General features: G+C 37.4%; 1 protein-coding gene across 2 annotated transcripts in view; it reads left to right on the top strand.

Annotated features, from left to right (window-relative positions):
- Positions 1-1,282: 1,282 nt before the first annotated feature.
- The window catches only part of FAM135B (family with sequence similarity 135 member B), a 500,817-nt gene continuing 480,669 nt past the window's right edge, over positions 1,283-21,430 (top strand). The window contains exon 1 of one of the 2 annotated variants that reach the window (XM_051971132.1): positions 1,283-1,375. The gene's annotated coding sequence lies outside the window, so the exon portion shown is untranslated. Of the gene's footprint in view, positions 1,376-1,778; positions 1,879-21,430 lie in introns of those variants that run through there. The other variant, XM_051971134.1, reaches the window with a different exon arrangement.

The following is a 21,430-nucleotide window of genomic DNA, read 5'->3' as shown; positions in this document are numbered from 1 at the left end:
TGCTGGGAAAACATAGACCAAAATGAAACAGTCCCTGGGGGAACTGAGTGTGGATCATAGCATAGTATTTTGACCCTTTTTGTTGTTTGCTTGCATTGTGTTTTCTTTCTCATTTTTTTTTCCCTTTTTGATCTGATTTTTCTTGTGCCGTATGCTAAATCTATATTGGATTACTTGCCATCTAGGGGAGGGGTTGGAGGCAAGGAAGGAAAATTTTATGTGAAAGTGAAATTTTATGTGGTAATAGACTTTGCCTTGAAGCTCTTCTCTGGCAATAGAAATTGTCCCTGCTTTCAAAGATGGACATTTTATCAGGTGAGAAAGGTTTTGTTTAAAAGGTAGAGTTTGCCGAATGAATTGTACAGACCAATAAGGGAATTCAGAGAACAAGTCATTTTGGAGAGATAAGGAAACAGAAAGGATGCATGAATTATGTCCTTAGACTCTGCCTTGACTCATTAACGAACTATTAAAGAGGCAGATGGAAACTTAAAAACTAGGAGGGAGCTGGCTCGTTTATGGGCAAATCCTGTCACTGCCTCTTTGAGCTCAGTTTCCTCGTCTGTAAAACAAGTGGGTTGGAGATGACCTCTAAGTACCTTTCCAGCCCGAATAGTCTAGGATTCTAAATGTGCTCGTCTCCTCCATACAGTCCTCGCAGATCTTTCTCCTCCGCCCCCCTTTTGTGGGGCTGCTCCCACACCTGCTTCTCAGGGTCAGTCTGAAGACAGGGCTCTCCTTTGAGGCGCGGAAGCAAATCGCGAGGGGCTGCTGGCGGCGAGCATTCAATAAACAACTCAGCTGAGTAGAATCTGTGCACTTCAGCTCCTAGGCGGCTCTAGGAGTAGGGAACTGAGCATGCTCCGGAGGACGGGGCAGCATTCGATTGCAAGTAGAGGAAAATTTTGCACTGCACAGGGCAGCCAGAAGGTGTTCTGGTTTGGAGAGAACCCGCCAGCCTCCAGCCTTCCCTCTCTCCTCCCAGTTGCTAGGGTTTTTGCCTCTGGCTCCTGTCCCAGTGCCATTCCTCTCTGGTTCCCTCTCGTGACAGCTTCTCTCCTCTGCCCGAGGCGGCTGTGGCAAAAGCTGACTCTCCCTCCTACTCCCCCCTCCTCCCCAGCCCCCCAACCTGCCTCGCTCCAACGCATCGGGACTGGCAGGGACTTTAATTCTGTTTAACCTCACCGGCCGGTAGGCGGGAGCCCAGAGCCCGGGAGCTGCAACCCGCGGCGCGGATCCCAGCATCCCAGGTCCGAAGCAGTCCCCGGAACCGCTGCGGGCTGCGGGCTGCTGGCTGCTAGCGGCAGCTGTGTCTCCTTAGAGGAGAGCGAGGAGGTGGAAGAGAACGGGAAGGCAAGGCGAGGAAGCGCAAGAGGTGAGCCTGGCAGAGGAAAGGGAGAGCGCGTGCGCTTATTATTATTGTTATTGTTGTGAGGGGCGGGGAAGTGTGGGGAGGACTGAGGGGTTTTGGGGGGTTCATTTTCCTGCTTCTCCCAGCACAGTTCGGCGCTGTGACTGGAGTCCGGGCCGGAGCAGCTGTTGCGCCGAGAGGGTGCAGCTGCTGAGTTTGATAACCATAGCAACCACATCAGCACCGCCAGCATCCTCCGCGCTCCTCCTTTCTCTCCTCCCCCGGTGGCGGCGGTAGGGAGGGAGCCTCGGAAGCTCACCGCTGCCTCGGACTGCAGTCCGCCCGCTGCTTGCCTCTTCTTCCCCGGGCCTCCCTACTCTCCCTTCCTTCCTCTTTTTGGTGATCCACGCGGCAGAGCGGCCGAAGCCTTTTCGCTAGAGAAAAGGAGAGAGGGCAGAGGAGGGAGAGTGAGCTGGGTGGCTGGAAGAGTTGACAGAGGTGCACTGCAGAGGGACGCTCCAACCCAGGTGAGAGAGAGCGGGAGCTAGGTCTTTGGTTGTCAACTCTCTTCAGGTTGGATGCTGATTGTCCAAGCCTATTGGAGAGTTGGATTGGTTTTCACAATTTTGCTGGAAGGTAGACTCAGTGCTGCTTTTTCCATTTTTCATTTTTAACGTTTCACCTAATCATCTTTGCCTTCCTCACCTTCTTACCTACTCCGGGGAGATTTCTGGGAAGGATCAGTAAGCCTCCCATGTGCTAGGTGAGAAAGAAACTGCTCGAACTCCTGAAGTCTTGGAGGGAGGTTGAGAGAGCTGGGGACCATCATGGGAAATCCAAAGGCGCTAGCCTAGTGTCAGCTTGGTATTCCCTCCTACTCGGGAGTCCTGCATTCACTCGTGTTCCTTACAACGGAGGAACCAGGTTTTCTTTAGATGATATCTGGGGCAAATGGGTTATAGGGTGTTTGGGGGTGGGGGATACAGGAGAGGGAAATTCAACTTGAACAATCTATTCGGAGATCAAACTAAATGGTGTAGTGGGGGGGGGAGGGATAGAGTTTCACTGCAGCCCCATCAGAGTCGATAGGGAAGTGATTAATCTCCACAAGCCACATAGGAACACTCATGGACTGTTTTATTTTTATTTTCGTATGTAGACTTGGATTCAGATAGATAATTAGGTTGGCCCAGAAGTTGAGGGCAAGTGGGGAACTATTTGCTATGCAGTGACCGCAGGGAGGCTTCCTGAGTGAAAGGAGTTACGGGCATAACAAGTATTTTTTTTGCAGTGAAAGAAAAAATAGACGTCAGCAGCCATACCCTCTTGCTTTCCTTCTCCATGCTCCTCAACTCTTTCTGCCCCCCCCCCCCCCACTCAATTATTCACAATATAGATGGGTTTACCTGGCCATAATGACAATCAGTATCATAATACATTTTCTTTCTCTTGCAAAGATATGAACAAATACCACTTTAGCTGGTTAGGGAGGCATTGTTCTTATCCAGGTTCTAAGCTTTCATTTACATTGGTATGGGATAGTATGGCCAAGCATAGTGGTCCCAGATTGATTGTGTGCTAGGACAGACTATTTACAATTTCTGTTGCCAGAGAAGAGCTTCAAAGCAGTCTATTTCCACATAAAATGCATCTATGGTTTAGGTCAGTGGCACATAGATAAAATTTGATAGATGTTTTGGGTGTGAAAGTTCTTTAGCATAATGCACTTCAAAAATAATTATTAAGTACCCACTAAGTGCAGGACATTGTACTAAAATCTAAGTGGATTTTCCATAGTATATAAGTTGGGGTTTCTTTTCTTACATTTTAAAAGGGTTACAGCTATATCAAACTACTATGGGAAGATAGTATAAATGTCCATCTAATGGAGACATATAAGCCTTTTCTGGACCTCAGGGTCTATTTTAGCTATATTTTGAATACACCAAAAAATGATATTTTTAAAATAATAGAACTGTTAAACAGTCCATATATTTAAAGATAGTGGAAATTTGAAGTAGCTAAATTTATACTTGGAATTTGTCTTTCTTTTTTTGTGATATGTGTTGGGAAAATATAGAGAAGATCTTATCAGACTGAAAAAATAAAACAAACAAAAACAATGCTTTACTGTTTTATTCTTATGAACAATTAATTAAAAGTCCAGATCTTTGGAATTACCTACAATATAGCATTGAGGCTGGTTTGTGAGGACTAATTCCTGTTTGCTATAGAGTTGAGTAAAAAGGGATTTTTGAGTAACTGATTTAGACTTCTAATGGAGTTCCTATGGTTATATAGTAGAATCTTTTTGTACAGATAAAGAAACTGAGGCCCAATGAAATGAAGTGGCTTGTCCAAGGTCACACAGATAGTAAGGAGCAAAAATGGAATGTAATCCTTGTTTTAACTCCAGACTAACTTATTTGCTATCTATTTAATCATCTGGAAAGACCTGGCTCCTACCAATGAGAGCCATTTTAAAGATGGGCTGTCTTTAGATTTTGGTGGTTTTCCCCCACCTTACTCTTAATATATAGTCTAAAGAAAATTTTTTTTTGTACTCTTAAGGGATGATTTTGGGTCATCTAATGAAGTAAAATGAAAAAAGAGCAGAAATGATCTCTTTTTCCTAAAATATAGATGCTCATTTTTCCCAAATGGCTGTCTTAGAAAGGCTGTCACTTTTTATAAAATGCATATTTTATGATATTTAAAGGACCTGTGGTAAAATAGGTAAAATAGCATATTTAGAGTCACAGGAATTGGAATAGAAGACTTGCTCCATAGCTTACTACCTTTTTTGAACTTGACCAAGTACCTTCTCTTCTTTATATTTCAGCATTCCCATTTGCAATGTGAGAAGGTTGGTTGGACTTGATGATCTTTAAATCCCTTCCATCTGTAAATCTTAAAACAAATATGTTTGAAAGCTATAATTTAATGAGATACCTTTTTCAACTGTTATAATTTTTTCTCTTAATTTTCTCTTAATTTATGGCTTGGGTGGCATGTCAAAATCCTGTATTCAAGATGTCAGTTCAATTTGTAAGAAAGATTGTTTTCTCAATAATTTTATTTGGAAAAATCTAAACCACCTTCATTTCTTTCTACATTTAGATTCATAGTAAACAGCAAAGTACAGGAGAAGGAACAGTAGAAGGTTAACTAGGTTCTGTCTCAGCTTGTGCTACTAGTTCATTGTGTGATTTTGTGATATTGTCTCTTTGAGACTCAATTTTTTCATCTGTATAATAAAATATTAGACTTACTGGTATTTTAGGTCTTTTCTTGCTCTGATATTCTATGAGCTTATAAATTAAACTATAACTCTATTCATCAGGCTATTGGCATTGATAGACAGGGACTAGAAACAAGCTTTTTGTGAAGATTTACTCTTCATTTTGGAATTCCTTTTGTCCCCTCTCTCTAAGATGCTTACCTCCCTGATAACCATCATCATTTGAAACATATACTTATTCCTGGTATGGATCTCTTTATTTTTTCCCAGGTCTTTGTGAAACCAGCTAAGTGGTAAAAAAAACAAAATAAAACAAACAAACAAACAAAAAAACCCACATAAGCCTCAGAGTTAGAGAACTGACTTTTCTCTTTGTGTTGTTTTTTCACTGATTTCTAGAATCATAGCATCTCAGAGTTGTCAGAGAAAAGACATTTACCCCAACCTCTGCTTAGCACAGAGGTTATGAAGTCATTCTTCACAACTCTCTCAAGTATTCAAGATTTGCTTAAAAATCTCTATTGTTGAGTAGTGCTTTAGGAAGATGTTTCTTATATTGAGCTGAATTCTGTTCTTCTGCAATGATAATTGATGATAATCATAACAGTTAACACTCACTTTTATATCATCTTTAATGACAACAATCCTATGATAAATGTAGCCAAATAAAGTAAAGAATGTACTATATTGGAGAGCAGGAAGACTTGGCTTTAATTCTGCTCCTGATTGACAAGAATGACAAGAATACACTTGATCTAAACTCCCTGAAGTCTCAGTTTGCTAATCTGTAAAATTGGACTAAATTTATAAAGTATATGCCAACTTTAAGGTGCAATATAAATGACAGTTATTCTTGATAGTAATACCCCCACTTTACATGTTAAAAAACAGAAGCTCATTAGACTTCGAGGATTGCTCAAGGCTACCTAGCTCCTGTCTAGTCTGAAGTTCATTGCCTCTAGATACAGAGTGTGATTTTTCCTTTTTGCTGAATATATTTTTCCTAAAACTTCTAGCCCTTTGTATTAGAGTTCTCCTTTGGGATTAGTAATAATAAATTCATTCTCCATTACAGCTTTTCCCCATATATGAAAAATGCAGCCATGCTTCCCCTCTCCCCTTTTCCCAAGTCTTTTCTTTCACAAGTTACATTTATTTAATTTTTGTATAATTCAGGGGAGTTTCTTGGCTTCCTTTAGCTCCATTTTTTTCCTTCTTGTGTTTTAAATACTAGCAATCATCCTTACAAAGTCCCAGCTTACGCCAGAAGCTTATAGTGAAGATTCATGAGATATCTGCAAAACCCTTGAACATTTCAAGCAAAAAGACCTCATAAAAGCAAAATGTTCTTACTAACAAATCATTTACTAAAAAAAAATTAACTATGATTTTTATGAGGGATTTGTAATAAGAGTAAATGAATAATGTTCCAAGTATTTCTGAGAAAATCACTTTTATTCCCTGGGCATAAAAATGAAAATTTTGGGCCAGATCTCTAAGGTCCTTTCATACTCCATGATATGCTTTTGGAATGTATATCATCATTTTTTTTTCTTTATTCACTTCCAGAATCCCTTTTTATTTTATGCCTCTGCTGATTTAACTGTTGTTTGCAGATTTGTAACTAGGAATTCTGGTGTCTAGGATATTTTTCTTAGTGGAGATGACATATATAGAAGACAGTCTCCCTTGGTAGCTTACAGTCACACCAGGACTGAGGGTTCCCCTTTTTTCAGAGTATCTAGGCCTAGCTAGTCCCTATGACACAGTTGGCCCACAATACATTGCAGAAGGCTTAGATGGAGAGGTAGGGATGAGTGAATTGAAGACAAGTAAGTATCTATTAAATAGCTACTCTGTGCCAAGGACTGGGCTAAGTGCTGGGGATAAAAAGAAAAGCAAAAAAATCACCCCCTGCTCTCAAGGAGCTTACAGACTAATGAAGAAAGAGAGAGACAAAACACTCAAAAAAAAAAAAAAAACAGCCAAAGATAAATGGATCCCCTTGAAGCATGGGACGGCAAGCTACAAGAGCCCTATGGAGAAATAGTTCCACTCATCCCCTTCAACTCAGCCATAAACCAGGTGAGACCACTGCGGAAAGTCCAATCTCCCTATTCTGTAGTTGTAGTTCTGATTTATTTTGCTTATTTTCTAGTATCTGATTTGGGAAGATCGCTCCCAGAAATAGTCCACTTTAGGCTTACAATGTTTGACAACTATGATAATCCATTGACACTATTGATTTCCCCTCAGTTAAAATTCCTAAAGGCCTATGAAGATGAAGTTCCTTGTAGTTGGGCATATAGAAAAAGCCACCAGAATTTCAAGTAGACTTGAGGCAGAAAGTCCATGGGAGAACATAGACAAAGCTTTCACAAGTTGAGAAGGCATGGATTTGTTATTATCGTTACTGGTGGAGACAGTATTCTAGCATAGTACATACAGCACTGGATTTAAAGAGTTCAAATCTTAATGGAGATACTTGCTGGACAGCCCTGGATATGTCACATAATCTTTCTCAGTTCACTTTCCTCCTCTGTAAATTGGACATCATAATAGCACCACCACACTGGGGTATTGTCAAGATAAAGTTAGATGATTTGTGTAAAGCAACTTGAAGCACTTTATAAATTGGCAGCTATTATTATTGATGATGATGATGATGATGATGATGATGGTTTAGGCACACATCCACTGAATGTAAAGGGTTAATATTGGCATTCAGTTCCATAAACATTAAGCATATGTCAGGCACTATGTTAAGCAATATGGTAAGTTTATTTACACACACACACACACACACACACACACACACACACACAATAGTCCCTCAAGGAGCTTTCAGTTAAATGGGGAAAGGAAACACACAGAAAAAAGCTGAAAAAAAGGATGAGTGTGGCCATAAGTACACATGGGAAGGTAGGGATGGGGATGGTGGAATTGAAGTCAAGACAATTCAAGGAGTACTTATTAATCACTTATTATGTATCAGATAACATGTTAGTCATTGGTGATAGAAACACAGGAATTAAACAGTTCTCACCTTCAAGGACTTTACATTCTACAGGCAAGTAACATATTGGCCAACAGGTGTCTTTTTTTTTTTTTTGGAAGTCATGGGTGGATGGGAGGAATTAATAAAAATTCTCCACTAAGGTATGGCGAGATATTAGTCTTCAGAACTCTAGACTAGACCTAGAGTTTGAGTCTGTAGAGTCCTGGATTCAGATCTTTAGTTCTATCATTGATGACTAGTTGTGGCAATCTAGATAAGAGTAGCAGGAATACTTTCAGTGATTCATTAATCTATTATTACTATCAAGGGTTTGCTGGAGGTTCAGTGTTGTAGCTCTAAAGGGTTACTGTTGGGATTTCTTGGATGGGAGGTGTGTGTGTGTGTTTTAAGATATAGACTATTTCCTAATTCTTTAAATCATGTCTTAGACTCATAGGTTGAGATCAGTCAGAGCTCACTATTTTTCAAAGAAGGAAACTATGATCCAGAAGTGGAAAATGACCCAAAGTCATGGAGGTAGTAATAATGAATGAGAAGTAATCTCAGAAGGGAAGACGGAGCTAGAGGGATTGAGAAATGCCTGCTATAGAAAGTAACATTGGAGCTGAGACTTGAAGCAAGCCAAGGAAATGAAGAGGATTGTCATTCATTCCTGCCCTCCATATATTCTATTATTTAGGCAAACCAGCCTTTTTATTGTTCTTAACATAAAATTTACCATTTCCATACATTTCCCATCTCTGGGCCTTTAAAGAGGCTACTGTACAATTATCGGAATGCATGCAATAATACTTCCACTTTAAAACTCAGTTCAAATGCCCCCAACTATGCAATATTTTTGTGGAAGCCTGGGTAGAGGCTAATAGGCCCCCATTCCATCCTCAATTATCTTGTATCTACTTTATATATATTTATACAAATATATATTGTTTTTCCTGATAATATATATACGTTCCTTGAGGCCTGGGACTATATAATTATTAGATTGAATTAAACAAATGTAAGGTCTCTTTTAGACCTAGAGCAAGTAATATCCATTTCAGGCTTTCAGTTCCACCTGAAAACATTCTCTGTCAATATTAAGTACCTAATATTTACCCAGCACTGTAGTAACTACAGGGGACACAAATAGGATAGGCAGTACCTGGGTTCAAGAAGGTAACAATTTAATGGGGAGGGGAAAGCAACATATAAAATGAAGGTGGAAATTTGGGGAGAAAATACCCAATTGACCTGGGAGCCCACTTTAAATGGAGGTTTGGAGAGGTGCCCATTACTTCTCTCCCTTTGGCACTCCAGTGAAAAGGAGAGATGTGAGTATCAAAGATGATGCAGTCTTATAGGTTGATGATCATGGTGGGGTCCAGTCCAAGAAATGAAGCTAGTGGAGAATGAATGATGCCGTTTGGTGTCAAGATTCCATAAACTGCCTTGATCCTGTTCAAATCACCATGCAGTGTTTTATTTCTTCTTAATTAATTGATTGATTTGTATTACACGTTGCTTTATGAATCATGTTGAGAGAGAAAAATCAGAACAAAAGGGGAAAACCATGAGAGAAAAAAAAACAGAAAAAAGAAGTGGACATAGCTCCCTAGTTCCCTTTCTGGATGCTGATGGCATTTTCTATTCAAAGTCTATTGAGATTGCCTTGGATCACTGAAGCACTGAGAAGAACCAGGCCTTTCATAATTGATCATCACACATTCTTGCTGTGGTTGTGTATCTGTTCATGTAAATCCTTCCAAGCCTTTCTGAAATCAGCTTGTTTATCATTTTATTCAGCAATTCCCCAACTGATGGGCATCTACTCATTTTCTTATACCACAAAAAGAGCAGCTACAAACATTTTTGTAAATGTGGGTCCTTTTCCCTCTTTTATGATTTCTTGGGATACAGACCTAGTAATGGCACTGCTAGGGTAAAGGATGTGCACAATTTTATAGCCCTTTGGGCATAGTTCCCAATTGCTTCTAGAATGACGGAATCATTTCACAACTCCACCAATAATGGATTAGTATCCTAATTTTCCCACACCCCCGAAACATTTATTATTTTCTTTTCTTGTCATCTTAGCCAATTGGAGAGATGTGAAGTGGTACCTCAAAGTTGTCTTAATTTGCATTTCTCTAATCTTTTAGTGATTTAGAACATATTTTCATATGACTATAGATGGCTTTAATTTCATCATCTGAAAATTGTCTGTTCATATCCTTTGACCATTCATCAATTGGGGAATGACTTATATTCTTTTTTTTCTTTTATAATAGTATTTTATTTTTCCAAAAACATGAAAAGATAATTTTCAACATTTACCTTTGCAAATTTTTTTCTGTGAAATTTTTCTTCCTCCTTCCCCTGACAGCAAGCAAACTGATATAGGTTAAACATGTACATTTCTTCTAAACATATTTTTATATTCATCGTGTTGCATAAGAAAAATCAGATCAAAAGGGGAAAAACATAAGAAAGAAAAAACAAGCAAACAAACAACAATGACAACAAAAGATGAAAATACAATGCTTTGATCCACATTCTGTCTCCATAATTTTCTCTCTGGATGTAGATGGTACTTTCCATCCCAATGACTTGTATTCTTATAGATTTGACCCAGTTCTTTATATATTTTAGAAATGAGACCTTTTTCAGAAATATTAACTCTAAAGATTTCTCCCATCTTTGTGCTTCCCTTTAATCTTGTTTTTGTTGGTTTTGTTTCTGTAAAAACTTTAATTTAATGTAATCAAAGTTGTCCATTTTGCCTTTCATAATGTTCTCTTATTGTTCTTTGATGAAAAATTCCTTCCTTCTCCAAATAACTGATAAGTAAATTATTCCTTGCATGTAGAGTGTTTTAACAGACAGAAACTAGAGAAATTTTAGCATTTTGGAATTACAGAGGCACCATAGTATGATGAAAAATAATATGGTATGTATTATTTTATTAAATACCTAATTAAAAATATTTTACTATGTGCTAAACACTCAGTAAATACCCTCACAACAATTCTGGGAGATAGATATTATTATGCTTATTTGACATTAAAGGAAACTAAGGAAGCAGAATTAACCTGCCCGGGGTCACACAGCTAGAAAGTATCTGAGACTAGATTTGAACTCTGCTCTTACTGATTCCATACCCAATTCTCTATCTACTGTACTGCCCAGCAGCTGATACTTGCTTTGTTACTTATCTATTGTGTCACTTTAGGCAAATTACTAACCCACTCTGAGTCTCGAGTGTACAGGTGTGTGCATGGTGCATGTGTATGCAGGTGTATATATGTGTATGTGTGTGTGTGACCTGTGATTTCATTGATGTAAGAAATACAGGATGAGTTGACTCCCTCTACCAATGTAGATTGGCTCCTATTCAAACTTAGAAAGCTGCTTGGGGGGTACTGAAAGGTCCCCTCATGAAGTTGGCTTCAGATTCAGAAAAATCTCCTGTCAGTCCCTTCTCTGACATAAACTACCCATGTCATCCTCAGTAAGTCATTTGTGCCTGGGAATGGTAAGTCCTATCCTCCTTATCTTAGGGGAATGTTTTGAGGATCAAGTAGACAATAGGCATCCAAATACTTTGAAAAGTTAAAAAAAAACACTCTATATCATTGTATGTTGTTAATGCCCCAGAATAATTTTATTTCATCCATGTAGATAATTCTGCTTCTGTAAATATTTCACTTCTTCATGTTGATTATTTTTTCCTTTTCCTTAATAAATAAAAGACAAATTCATGCTTAAGATAGAACTAACTGAGCTTAATTTACTAAATTCCTTTTCTTTGACTTTGGGAGGTTAGGGTGAATGTTAGCCACCTTTGACTCATTTGTAGTCTTTGCTCAGCTGCATAATGAAAGAACGAGATTCACTTGTTTTAACAGCTCTGTAAACTACTACTTGGCAACACAAATAAAAACCTTTTTAATGACAAGTTAGGGTATAGTGGTGGAAAAATGTAGAAGGAAAAATTGACATCTAAACATCTGTACTTATATTTTGTGCTGCTAGGTAGTTCAATAGATAAAGAGTGCTTGTTTTGGAGTTGGGAAGATCTGAGTTCAAATCCAATGTCAGATATTTACTAGTTGTGTGACCTTGAATGAATTATTTAAAAAACAAACAAAAAATAAAACCTTTCTTTTCCTCAGTTTCCTCATTTGTACAGTAGGAATAACAACACCTATCCTATACATTTATTGATAATAATTAAGATAATATTTATAAAGCACTAATCCCAGTGCCTGGCATATAGTAAGCCTTGTATGAATATTCCCATATTCCCCCACCACATTTTAGGTGATAAGAGATTTATTATTTTTCCCAAACATGAATAGCGACTCAGATGGGGAGAAAATACTGACCCTTACAAACTGAAAATGTTTTGAAAATTCTGAAAGAGGCATATGTTTATATGATGCAAAATGCTTTGCAAATCTCACAAGAGTAAGTGGTCATCATCATCATCATCAACAGCAGCAGCAACAGCCTTTTAGACTATAATTTCTATGAGGGCAAAGACTGTATCTTATCTAAACATTGTATCTTTTATTATTATCTAAGAAAGCTTTTGCATGTTGAATAAGGTCCATAAATTTTTATTGAATGAATGATAAAAAATGAGGAAAAGCCTTCTGCTGGTGATACTCATTATGTCATAAATTGAACATTCATTATACCTTCCCCTCTTCTTCTCCAACCTTCCCTTCTTGCTTGTGCATATCTCAGTGGAGAAAAGTGCCCTTTTAGTTCCATAAAGTATCAAGGGACTCTCAAAAGTTTTCTCTGGCACCTCAATTTGAAAGCACAGACTCTGTGGCACTCATTTCTTTAAAGTCCAACAGTCACAGCCACACATTAGTTCTGGAAAAACCACAGCTTTGACTATTTGGACCTCCCCCTTTAATATGATGTCCAGATTTGCCATAGCTTTCCTTTCAAGGAGCAAGCCCCTTTTAATTTCATTGCTATACTCCCTATCTGCAATGATCTTTGAGCCCAGCTATATAAAATTTGACACTACTTCCTATTTCTTCTCCCTCTGATTGCCAGGAAGTGATTGGACTAGTTGCCAAAATCTTTTTTTTTTTTTTTTTTTTTTGGATGTTAAGCTTCAAGCCAACTTTTATTATCTCCTGTTTTATCCTCATCAAGAGGTTTCTTAATTCTTCTTTATTTTCTGCCATCAAAGTGATATTATCTACACAGCTGAGATCTTTGATATTTCTTCTAGCACCTTAATTCCCATTTTATGATTTTTCCAGGCTGACATTTCCTTTGATGTACTTTGCATATAAGTTAAATAAATATTATGGCAACATACAACCTTGTTGTACTCCTCCCCATCCTCTGTCCCTAGTCTTAAATCTATTAGTTTTTCCATGTTGAGTTCTATCTCGCTTCTCAGTCCTTATGAAGATTCCTCAGAAGACAAACAAAATGATCTAGTACTTTGTTCTCTTTGATGACTTATCACATTTTGTTGTAATTTACATATTTAAAGATTTAGTGTAAGTCAATGAAACAGAAGTAGATGTTCTGGAACTCCCTCACTTTCTCATAATCTGGTGAATGTTGGCGATTTGGTTTCTATTTCTCTGGCTCTTAGAAAACTAGCTTGTCTTCTGATAGTCTTGCTTCACACACTACTGAAGTCTAGCTTAAGATGTGTCGCGGTGAAATGAGTCCAATTATTGAAGTAATTTGAACATTCCTTGGTCTTGCCTTTCTTTATGATTGGGATGTAAACTCATCTTTTCCCATCCACTGGCCACTGTTGAGTTTTTCAAATTTGCTGGCATATTAATAACACTTAATAACATTATCTTTGAGAATTTTAAATAGCTTACATGGAAGTCCTTTACCTCCACTAACCTGATTGTTGGCAATGCATTCTCACACCCATTTGACTTAATTCTCCAGAAAGTCTTGCTCTAGATCAGTAAGCACACCATCATAGTTATCAGTGATCTTAAAAGCAATAGCTCCAATTATATAGACTGTATAGACCATCTTTATCTTTGGCTGAAAAATATATAACCAAACTGATTTCTGTATTATAGAGTCTCCTTCTGAGTTGTTGCAAAATAATGTTTGCTATAGCCAATGAGTTATCTTAACAGAATTTTATTAGTCTGCTTCATTTTGTACTTCAAGGCCCAAATTGTCTGTTCTTCCAATTATCTTTTGATTTCCTACTTTATGATTCCAATCCCATATGCTGAATGTGACACCTTTATTTTTGGTATATTTCTAGAAGATGTTGTAGGTTTTTGTAGAACTGATGAACTTTGGCATCTGGCATCAGTAAGTTGGAGCACAGACTTGTATCTCTATAGTGATAGTGATTGGATATGCTAGTGTTGAGCAATTCGCCTTGGATTTGAACAGATATCATTCTATCATTTTTGAGATTTGATTTTTTTATTTTTATTTTGAGGTATTGATTTTTATTTTGAGATACTGGTTTTTCACCCTTTTTATTGATTTTGAGTGCTACTTCCATTCTTCTAAAGGATTTTTGCTCATTATAATTTATGGAGTGATCACTTGAATTAATTTCACCCATCCCCATCCATTTAAGTGTACCAGCACTCAAGATGTCGATGTTTAATCTTTCCATCTCTTGTTTGACTCTATGCAGCTTACCTTGGTTCAAAGATCTTACATTCCATGTTCCTATGCAGTATTGATCTTTACAGTCTCAGACTTTCCTTTCGTTACCAGATACATCTGCTGCTAAGTTTCTTTTTGGCTCTGGCCCAGACACTTCATTAGTACTGGAACTACTTGTCGTTGTCCTCCACTCTTCCCTGGTAGGATATTGGATACTTTCCAACCTGAGGGGTTTGTGTTTTAGTGTCATGTCTTTTATGATTTTACACTGCTTATGGGATTTTCTTGGCAAAGGTATTGAAAACGTGTGTTGTTCCCATGTTCCCTGGGTTACCTATTGTCAATACTCTCCACTATAATCTGTCCATCTTGGATAACCCTGCATGATAGAGCTCCCTTCTGCTACACAACGTAATGATCCAGGAGGGGATTAATTATATATAATTTACTATATATTTACTATACTATATTACTATATAATTACTATATATACTTTATAATATACTATATATAATTTTGTGGAGAGAAGAGGACCGTGAAAATGACAGATTTGGAGTCAAAAGATCAAAATTCAAATCCAGTCTTTTTAAAAATTTACTATCTGCATAACATTGGGGAAAAAAAATCACTGAAATTCTATGCATGTCAGTTTCCTCTTCTGTAAACAGTTGTTTTTGTCCCTTGCAATTTGAAATGTATTTCTCTGTCCTACTTTTCCCATTTGAACTTGTTTTAAAGACTATTAAGTCTTACTCCTTTACTAATTTGTAAGCTTGAGATCCAGAACTATGTTGAATATAGAAGACATTTAATATATGTTTGTTGATTTGATTTTAAATAAGACAGGAAATGCTGGTTGGAGCCAGACCATTGAAGGCCCTGGGAAAAATTATAGAATTTATATTTTATCATAGATGGAAAAGTACAATATAAATGTTGTTCTTGTTTGTGGTTATTATTAGTAATAGTGGTGGCAGTAGTAACTGTAGTACCTAACCAGTAATTTAGCCTGAAATCTAGAGACAATAGATGACCCAGAGCTGAATTCTCCTAGATTCTGGAAAATCACAAATGGCTAATTAAACTCTCACCCTGCAGGGTCATATCACTAAAGGAAATTCCAAGGTGATGCATAACCTTGGGCCTTTGATTTAGTGTTATTTATTATTTGTGGAATGCTGACAGCTTGGAAATGCTCCCACAGAGCACATTTGTAGGTAGAGCTCCTGGCCTCAGGCATTCCAGAGCTAGACAAAGTAGACTGTCTCATCTAGACATACAAGATGCCTAAAGGGAACATCCAGAGGAGGGAAAGGAGGTAGGCAAAAATTCTAGGAAATTTTTCACCCAAAAAACTGCAGAGCCATAAAATGCCCTTTGCTAAATAAAGCACCCTGGAAAACCAGCCCGCAAACTGATTTTGGCAGCAGGGTAAAGCATTGTTTGTGTGGACCCTGTGTCATCGGAAGGAAACTGCTGCTTCTAGTGGGATGACCTCATAACCCATTTTTGAGGCAGCTTGCATAGTGAGAGAGAGGGTGCTGAATGGAAGGGAGACTTCATTTAGATTCAGGGCCCTGGTGACAAGTCCTGGAGCTCCAGCACTTACTAGCTTGGGGCCATGGATAGGATGCTGAAATCCAAGTCAGGATTAACTGGGTTCAGATCCCTCCAGATGCTGATGAGTTGGGTCTTTCCACCTTTATGAGACAAAATTTTCTTTTTAAAAATTTCACACACACACATGCACACACACAATTTTTTGTGAAATAAAGAACAAGATTATTTGCTCCTTGTGAGACCTGAGCAAATCTTTCACCTACTCCTGTAGTCTCGAAATTGGACTAGATGAGATTTCACACAGATCTACACCTGTAGTATTATGAGCTGTGTACTTAGACAAATTTTTCTCTTTCTTTCTTTCTTTCTTTCTTTTTTTCTTTCTTTCTCTTTCTTTTTCTTTCTTTCTTTTTTCTTCCTTCCTTCCTTTCTACTTTCCTTCTTTTTTCCTTCCTTCCTTTCTATCTTCCTTCTTTTCTTCTTTCTTCCTTCCTTTCTTCCTTCCTTCTTTTCTTCTTTCCTTCTTTCCTCTTTCCTTTTTTTCCTTCCTTTCTTCCTTTCTACTTTCCTTCTTTTCTTCCTTCTTTCCTTTCTTTCTTCCTTCCTTCTTTCCTCCCTCCCTCCCTTTCTTCCTCTTTTCATTTTTTCCTTTCTTTCCTTCCTTTCTTTTTTCCTTCCTTCCTTCCCTCCTTCTTTTCTCCTTCCTCTTCCCTTCTTCCCTCTCTCCCTACTACCTCTTTCCACTCTCTTTCTCTCTCTCTCCTTCTCCCTCTCTCCTTCTCCCTCCCTGTTTCCCTATCTCTCTCTGTGTATTTCTCTCTTTCTCCTCCTCTCTTTTTCCCTCTGTCCCTTCCTCTCTTTCTCAATGACTTTATTTCTATCTCTATCTTTTTGTCTCTGTCTTTATATCTCTTTCTCTATCGCTGTCTCTCTAACTCTCTCTGTGTCTCTGTCTCTGTGTGTGTTTATTTCTGTGTTTCTATGTTTCTCTATCTCTCTGTCTCTGTTCTTACTTTCATGATCTTGGGCAAGCTACACCCCTCCATGAACTTCAGTCTCTAAATAGAGAGGACTGGATTATTTAAACTCTAGTCTGTTTTTCTATGAAAAATCCTTGGCTTGCTCCCATGAAAGGTAAAGAAGTGAGTGAAAAAGCAATTTATTTATGGCATTTTTCCACTTGCAACAAGGTTGTGTGTTCTCTCCCAAAGGGTCAGCCTGACCTCAACATCTGGTACATATTGTTGTTTCTGGGTTCTTTCACATGTACCTCCTACCCACAGATTCTCAGACTTAGCAGAAATTTCTCATCACCAAGCAAACTCCTCCCACTAGGGACTCCTGCTTAATAAGCTGCTTCTTAGGCACTATGTGTGAAGCAAGGAATTAGATCAATTTGAAAAAGAAGGACATTTAGAATTTGGAGGGAGAAGGAGATGTTAGGGAAAGCTATCCCAATAGGGAGAGTTAGAGGAAACAATAAAGTTAAAAGTTTGTGATCTTGATGCTACAGAATTTCAGTGATTTCATCAGTTTTTCTCCATCCTTTCCCGGTCAGAAAATACAGCAACAGCTAAATGGCACTGTGGATAGAGTATTGGACCTCTAGTCGGGAAAACTCAAGTTCAAATGTGGCCTCAGACACTTATCTGTGTGACCCTGGCCAAGTAATTTAATTTGTTTGCCTCGATTTCTTCATTTGTAAAATGGAGTTATTGATTACACCTACTTCCCAGGATTTTGTGAGGATAAAATGGGATAGTTTTTGTAAACTTTAAAAACTTTATAAATGTTATTATTAATAACAATACTATAAATATTAATAATATTAATATAGTGACATGTATAAGTTTTAAGAAGTTATAGTGCTGAGATAAGAAGCTAGAGGAAGAGAACTCTACTTGTTGGAAAAATCTGAGTTTAAATCCAGCTTCATGGATTTAATAATTGTGGATCTCTGGGCAGACAATTTAAACTCTGCCAGCTTCAATTTCCTCATCTATAAAATGGGAATAAAATAGCTCCTTCCTCACAGAAGATTATATGTATGTGGTAGATATGTACTGATAAATATGCACATATTGATATATGCAGTTTTTTATTGTTGTTCCTTCATTTCAGACATATCTGAACCTTTGTGATGCCATTTGGAGTTTTCTTGGCAAAGATACTGGAGTGGTTGAGCCATTTCCTTCTTCAGCTCATTTTACAGATAGGGAAACAAGATTAAGTTCCTTGCCCAGGGAAACAGAGCTAGTAAGTATCTGAGGTCAGATTTTAATTCATGAAGAGGCGTCTTCCTGACTCCAGGCCTGGCACTCTGTCCAGTGTATCACCTAGCTGCTTTATATACACTCAGAGTGCTTTATACGCTTTACTTAAAATGTTACTTAAAAAAAGATTTTATATTGATCAAAAAAGTGTCAATTTCAATAGTATTTTAAGGCTAATAGGCTGCTTTCCTCACCATGAGTTTGTACAGCTGGTCTTAAGAGAAGAAGTAAGAAAGGGTAAAATCCTTCCTTTCTGGCACCTAGCCTTGACTTTGGGTCTCCTGACCCTTAAGCCAGCCCCTTTTTAATCAAAAGCATAGTATTTATGTGTTGCCTTTCTCGATATAAATATTGGCTGTTTTTTTTTTTTTATTATTATCATCATCATTATCAGTACAGTATCTGGCACACAGTAATTGCTAAAGAAATCCTTTTTTACTTTCATTGATTCTTCCATTCATTTATTCATCATGATTATTTCCTGCAGGTTAGATTGTAAGCTTCTTGAAGATAGTAGCTTTCTTTGTATTTGTTTCTCTAAAGCTCAGAACAATACTTGGCAAATAAGAGGTGCCCCATAAATGCTTATTGATTGACAGACAAACCCTGTTTCCAGTCATTAGGTTCCTGTTCTTCCTTTTTTCCTTTGTGTCCAGCTTCTGTCTTAGTTTCCTAGTTCCTTAGTTCCCAGGAATTCAGTTCTTTTAGATCAGAGACTAGTTTCATCCAGGCTTGCCGAGGTTCTGGAAAATTTTCCTGAGGCTGATTACACACTATACTCTACCTGCTTATTGCATGTTTCCTATGTATGTTGGCTTTATTTCATTGCCACATATGAGTAATATTTAAGTGAACTTGGCTGAGTTAATTTGGAGAAGAAAAAACCTGATAGGTAGCTGCTTCTGGATCTATGAAGAGATGTCAGGTGCAAGAGGAAGCTCAACATATTTCACTTGCATTAAATTTCTTGCTGTCTTGGGGAGATAAAGAAGGGGGGGTTGGAACACAAAGTTTTATAAAAATGAATGTTGACCTGAAGTCAGGAGGACCTGAGTTTAAATCTGGTCTCAGATACTTAACACTTCCTAGTTGTGTGACCCTGGGAAAGTCACTTAACCCCAATTGCCTCAGCAAAAAAAAAAAAAAAATGTTGAAAACTACCTTTACATGTATTTGGAAAAATAAAATACCATTGCAAAACTTTTTTTTTAAAAAGGGAACTGACCTTGTTTTGATATATGAGGAGAGAACCTACAATTGGTAGATGTCAAATGGAGAGATTCAAAAATGGAGAGATCATAAAGTAATTATGTTTCCTAAATTGAAGATCTGATCGGCAGGTACTTCCTTGTTCTATAAACTCCAATAATTCCCTATTCTCTCTAGCATGAAATATAAACTCTTCTTTTTTGGCATATAAAGATTTTCTTACCTTTCTTGGCTTAGTAGGAAGAAACAAACCCACATGCTAGTTTTTCTTTTATATGTAAGCTATATGATCTTGAGTGAGTAATTTCATTTTTCAGAGCCTCAATCTCATCTTCTGCTATTTAGAGCTAAGATTGGAATGCAGATATGGTTCTTTTTTGGAATAAGTTTCTCCAAAGGTAGCTTACCTGCTTACTGGACGAGTCCATTCTTGGTCCATATTGGAACCCTTCCCACACAATGCTTGAACTTGTGCTTTATGGACATAGTGGTCAAGATTTCAGGTTTCCTTCATTCAGTGGAGAAGTAGAAAAGGAAGAGGCATTTCAGAAGACTTTAGTAGCTTTTCTTACTGTGATGTACTTCCATTGGCTGCTTTTCTCAATGAGAAATCAGCTCAATTTTTAAAAATATTTCATCTTATGTTCCATCTATTCTTAGTAATTTCCCAGTATTTCTTGTTCTTTAGGTTGCCTCCTATGGTGAAAACACTTTCTGATTTTTATTTCTAAACCTATTGTGATTATTTTCTGTACATTTTTATAAATCGGTATTATGATAAACTTGCTAAAAAATTTTACTGCTTGACAAAAAAGTAAGTTGTGAAATAATTACATATTGTTTTTCTTCATACCAGTCATGTGTGGTCAACTATGCTTAATGCTGGGAATAAAAAAAGAAAGGTGAAAGACAGCCCCTGCCCATAGTGAGCTCACATTTCAATGAAAGAAATAAGATACATAATAGATACAGGGTAAATCATGGGATGTAGTCTTACAGGATATAGAGGTAGTATTATTCCCAAATGAGGAAACTGATGCTTAAAGAGACTAGATCACTTTCCTAATATCTTATTACTAGAGAACATTAGTACTTGAACCCAGATCTTCTAATTCCAAGTCTAGTACTCTTTTTAATTTGTTTTTTGTGTGTGAAGGACATCAATGTTAAGTTAGTAAATAACTGAGCCCAAATTTGAACTCAGGCCCTCGACTTCAGGGCCAGTGCTTGTATCTACAGACTATCCAGTTGCCTCTTCAGTAGTCTTCCTTTTTTCAGGATTATTTTTTAATTTAGCACTTTTTTCCCAATTACATGTAAAAAAATTTCATGTTCTAAAAATTGAGTTACAAATTTTTTCCCTTCCTTGTCACAAACTCAATGAAAAGGCAAGCAATTTGATGTTATAAAAATGTAGTCATGCAAAACATATTTCTATATTAGTCATGTTGTAAAAGAAAACAAACCAAAATAAACACACACACACACACACACACACACACACACACACACATATGAAAAACATAGTTTTAAAAAAGCATGCTTTGATCTGTATTCAGACTTCATTAGTTCTTCCCTAGGAATGGATAGCAATTTTCATCATGAATCCTTCAGATTGGTCTTGGATTATTATTTTGCTGAGGACAACTAAGTCATTCACAGTTGATTATCTTACAGTGTTGCTGTTGCTGTGTACAGTTTTCTCCTGGTTTTACTCATTTCACTTTGCACCCGTCCATATAGGACTTTCCAGGTTTTTCAGGAAGTATCTTGCTCATAATTTCTAAAGCGCAATATTATTCCATTACAATCATATATCACAATTTATTCACTCATTCCCAATTGATGGGCATCCTTTCAATTTCCAATTCTTTGCCACAAGAAAAAAGCTGCTATAAATATTTGGTACATATATGCTCTTTTCTCTTTTTTATGATCTCCTTGGGATACAGACCTAGTAATTGTATAGCTAAGTCAAAGTCAAAGAATGTGCATGATTTTATAGGCCTTTGGGCATAGTTCCCAGTTGCTCTGCTTAATGGTTGAATCAATTCACAACTCCACAAATGGTGCATTTGTATTTCAATTTTTCCACATCATCTCCAACATGTGTCATTTTCCTTTTTTGTCACATTAGCCAATCTAATAGGTGTAAGGTA

Source organism: Antechinus flavipes, chromosome 1, assembly GCF_016432865.1.
Source record: "Antechinus flavipes isolate AdamAnt ecotype Samford, QLD, Australia chromosome 1, AdamAnt_v2, whole genome shotgun sequence".
NCBI lineage: Eukaryota > Metazoa > Chordata > Mammalia > Dasyuromorphia > Dasyuridae > Antechinus > Antechinus flavipes.
Note: the sequence above shows the minus strand (reverse complement) of the source record. Positions and strands in the feature narration are given on the sequence as shown.